This window comes from Nothobranchius furzeri, chromosome 6, assembly GCF_043380555.1.
Source record: "Nothobranchius furzeri strain GRZ-AD chromosome 6, NfurGRZ-RIMD1, whole genome shotgun sequence".
NCBI lineage: Eukaryota > Metazoa > Chordata > Actinopteri > Cyprinodontiformes > Nothobranchiidae > Nothobranchius > Nothobranchius furzeri.
In genome coordinates this window covers 37,338,333-37,343,131 of record NC_091746.1, presented here as the reverse complement: position 1 = coordinate 37,343,131, position 4,799 = coordinate 37,338,333, and positions in this window count along the sequence as shown.

Here is a 4,799-nt window from a genome sequence, read left to right as displayed (position 1 = left end):
ACACACACACACCATCATCACACGTCTCACTCCACCTTAGTCCATCAGTACACAGAGTGTTAAAGTTAGTCTTGTTTAAATTGCGTAGAAATAAATGTCTTAACTATTTTAAACCTGACTCTCTTTCTTTCCTCGGAGTTAATATGAAGTGTCAAGTAATCATGCAATAAATAGTTCTGATCTTTTGGTTAAAATATTCAAAGATCCATCAGATTGATACTTCATATTTCTATGGAATCTCACATTTTCATAAGTAAGATGTAAACTACCCATCCTTTACACACTTGTTTCATAGATCAACAGCTATAAGACAAACAGACCATTTTGAGAGAACATAAGTTCATTCCCCAGGGGACTGTCCTGTCTTCTTTCCTTTTTACCACCCACACAGCTGACTCCCAGAGATGTACTGAGTTGTGCCACTTGCAGAAATTCTCTAGCTGGTTGCATGGAGGGTGGAAAGGAGGTTGAGTGCAGAGAGCTGTTTGTTTGATTTATGAGATGGTATTAAGAAAACCATTTTCTGTGTCAGTATGAGAGATGTGAAAATGAGGAAGTTACGCTGGCACATAGCTAAACAATGAGTGGTTCACCAACACCAAAGCAATCTGCAAGAGGAAACCAAAGTAGTTTTACATCCTGAAAAGGCTCAGGTCTTCTAGCATATTAACAGGATGCTTCAGATGTTCAACGTCTCATGCAGCTGGAATCCAAAGATGCAAACTCAGAAAAAAATACTCACCCAAAATAGGAGTCTGCTGAAATTTGCCTCAGATCTCCATTCTCAAAACACATTTTAACGTAGCCCTCCTAATCATTCAGTTGTTGAGCTGTTGCTTTTTGAATTTGACTGATGGAACACTGAGTTACATCTGAGCAGCCACCTTCCAAGTAATTACTCAGACTTTGTTCTGTTGGGAAAACTGTGACAGAGTAAACAAGTATCTCACACAGAAGTGATGAGATGTAAAAATATTTATCATATTCACTTGAGGGCAGCACAGTTAGCATTGCTGTCTCAGAACAAGCAGGTCGCAGGTTGCAGGCGACTGGGAGTTTTTCTTTGGAATTTGATGGAGTCGGCATTCTCTGGATACTGTACAGTTCAAAGGGGCTTGATTATGAAAAAAAACATAATCACAATTATATTTAGTCAATAATTAAACCTGAGTTGGGTTGGGAATTTGCATTTATTTCTCTTCTTCTGTGATAGCACGCAGTAGTGCTGCAGCTGATCACAATAACCTGAGTGCGGAACAAATAGGATCAGAATCCACGCAGTTTCCACAAAGACTGAAAATCCTTGAGTCCAATCAGAACATGCACTGGATGGTGCGATGGGGATCCAGGTGTGAAGCTCTGGAAAGTTTCCACATCCTTTCTGTTTTTCCAGACACTGCATGCGGATTGTCATGAAGTTGCAGAGATGACTTGAGCCAGACAGAAAGTGAGATGCGTTTCAGTGAGGTGCAACCAGTATACTAAAAAAAAAAAGCCTGTTTCACACTATGCAGTATGGAGGTGGTCCAGTTTCCCTACGGCTTCCGGACAGACTGCCATTCACACTGACTGTGATTCGTGTGCTGAACTTCTCCATAAATCTGCTCCCACAAGATCGCTAAATGATTAAAAATTCTTCTTCTTCCAGCTCTTGGAGAGTACAGATGCTGTTTTCTCCTCTCCCTCCCTCCTCCTCCCAAGGCTCTCTGTCCTGTCTGCCTATGCACTGTGCTTTTCTGCATTTTTTCTGGATACTGGAAATTATTAAACAAGGATCTGGTCAGTTGGTCTCTCAACGTGATTGACAAAATCTTTTCAACGATGAGAACGGGAGAAGGGGCTCCTGGATGCCCCTCTGGGACTGAGCCAGCTGGGTATACCATGGACTCCTGGAAACAGTGGAACTTGATTTGCTTGTCTCAACTGTCAGTAGAGGATTCTGAAGATGTTTGGATATTTGTCGTTTTGGTGTCGGAATTCCTGCTGTTTGGCCTGAGCGGTTACCTGGGGTACCGGAAAATTTATGAGCTTTCGAGGAATATTGGCCTAATCCCGGAGCTCAGGGATGGAATGCATCGTGATGTAAACTCACAGACTCATATAATTGTTGAGATGAGTTGTAAGCTTGGAACTTTGACTGAAATTCAGGCTCTGGCACAGAAGGTTGATTCCATCAAGGAGAGAGTTGATGGATCAGCATGGATTGGAATAGTCTGATAATGCCATTATTGGGACTTGGAGGGGTTGAAGACCGACAGAACTCTAAGGCAGGGAGGAAATTATCTCTACCTGTACCCAAAACAATTCTTGTTATCTGAATCTGGTGCCCTTGAAGCCTGTGAGGCTGAAGTGAAAACTCCCTCAGAAGAAATGTGGAATGCTGCTGTCTCTATGGAAACTCTTTCTCCCTATCCCAGCCTGGGCGGGACTGTGACCGGTGAAGGCCGTGTAACCGTATATAGGATTCAATGTGCTCTTTAACCCATTATCTCCCTCCCCTGTCCAAGCGGAGGTGATGGGCGCTGCTCTTGCGGCTGCACACTCTGAAGTGAGAAAAGTCCAAACCCTTGCTCCCCACCTAGTGGACACTTATGTTGTGTATCGTCTGAAGTCTGTGTGCATTTCTGTCTGAGGTGTTTTTTTTGCATAGCAAAGCTACCCTCTCTGTTGAGGGTAACTCTGAAGTGCCTTTTTTTCCCTCTCCCTGACTCTATCCTCATATAAACCCTCTTGATCTATAACGGTAGTGCAACTCGTTTTGCAAATGACCACAGTCACCAATTCTTGTCATGTGTCTATGTATGTATGTCTGATCTTGGAATTGTCTGTACTGAAACAATTGAATTTCCCCTCTGGGATCAATAAAGTATTTTTGAATTGAATTGAATTGACAAAATACATCTAAAAATGTACTTGTAAATCTAAGGTGAACTGTCATACACTACGAACTGGTATCCTGAGATCCCCATCATTATTAATAATACTAAAGTTGGTGAAAATAATGCAACATGGGTTTTATTTTGAAAAATACCAAATACACCTTGTTGGCACATATCTTACTTCCTGTCTCATGGCATTTCTTTAACTTCATGATAATTCGCATGCGGTCCAGAAAAAAATATACGGAAATATACGGAAAACTTTCCAGAGCTCCGCAACCAGATTCCCGATAGACTGCAACTGGTGTGAATACGCTGAATGGTCAATGGTTTTTGGTCTATGTGGAAGTCGTGGTACGGTGTGGGTGGAGGCGGACCCATGTGTGGAGGAGCTGGACCAGGAGGCAGAAATGCAGCTCAGGTCAAAAATAAAACAGGTTTAATGAGTACTGGCAGGTAGGATACAGCAGGAGCAACGTAACAGGGTGGAGATGCAATGATGATCCGACCAGGGACAAGTGCAGAACGGGGGTATAAATACACAAGGATAATCAGGAACACATGAGCAGGATAACAAGGGGCAGGTGAGTCCAATAAGCAACTGTAACATGATGACGGAGCTATTCCACCAAAGGTTATTTACCCTCTCTCCTCAGATTTCTCTGACACAGAACTAATCTACATGAGACTGCCTCAAGGTCACGCATTTGCTTCTAAACTGCTTCCTTTCCAGCCCAAGAGAAGAATGAAGACAAAGGGCTCTTTTTTTTAATAAATCAAAGAACTCTATTTTTAATAAAGCTAATCAAACAAAGTATTAGTCCAATAATAATGTGGACCAATCTGTGAAATGACAATGTTATGATTAGAAAGGTTTAATAAGTAATATGAATTTAATCTAGCTGCACTAGACATCTTGATACAAGTAATGTAAACGCATGACACATTGATTTTACTCATCCAGTCGGAACCTTCCTTTCTGAAGCGTGGCATAGTTTCTGTGGTGTTTATAAATCCGTCCAACTTTGATTCGACCGTAAATCAAAACATCCAGATGAATAAAACCAGTCCCACGCCATCTTAAGTTCAGTTCACTGCATTTTAAGAGAAGTATCGGACCGGTCAGCCAGACTTCCTTTTTAAGCAAAGAACCAACAAGCTGGATAAAATCTGTTGCATTTTACCAACCAAGCAACGGTTCCTTTCAGAATAAAAGCTGAACTAACTGACCCTCAGGGTCCATCTGACGCTCTCAACCAACTGTCGCTTTTTACATGGAGACAATCCAAAGACTAGTCTGTCGTACTGCTGATGCTGTTTCATCGGCTTCGGTACCAAAATGGGGGTCCGAGGACCTGGCATTCTGGATCTGTATGGAGGTCTCATCCTAAGGGTATGTGTGGAGCGACAAAATGGCGTCTCATGTGTTTATGAAACTCTGATCAAAGCTTAAGAGCAAAACATCACTTCATCACTCAGACTTGCTTCTCCGGATACAAGAGTTCTGATGACCACATCACTCACACATACACTATTCATCTCACGCCTCATTCACACCAAGATCCATTCACCACTTAGAATTTTGTTAGTCTTGTTTAAAATTGTTTAGAAATAAATCTTAAACATTTTCAAGGTGACTCTCTCTTTTCTTGTCTCTCAGTTAATATGAAGTGTTACATAATCCGTGCAATAAAAAGTTCCAGTCTTCTGGTTAAAAGTACCCAAAGATCCATAAGATTGATTTCATATTCACTATGGAATCTCATGTCATATGGTTCATTAAATAGATGTAAATTAACCCTTACATAACTAATTAGGGGTGGACAGGACCAAGAGTCAGAGGGGTCAGAGCAGATCCTGACAGTACACACACACACACACACACACACACACACACACACACACACACACACACACACA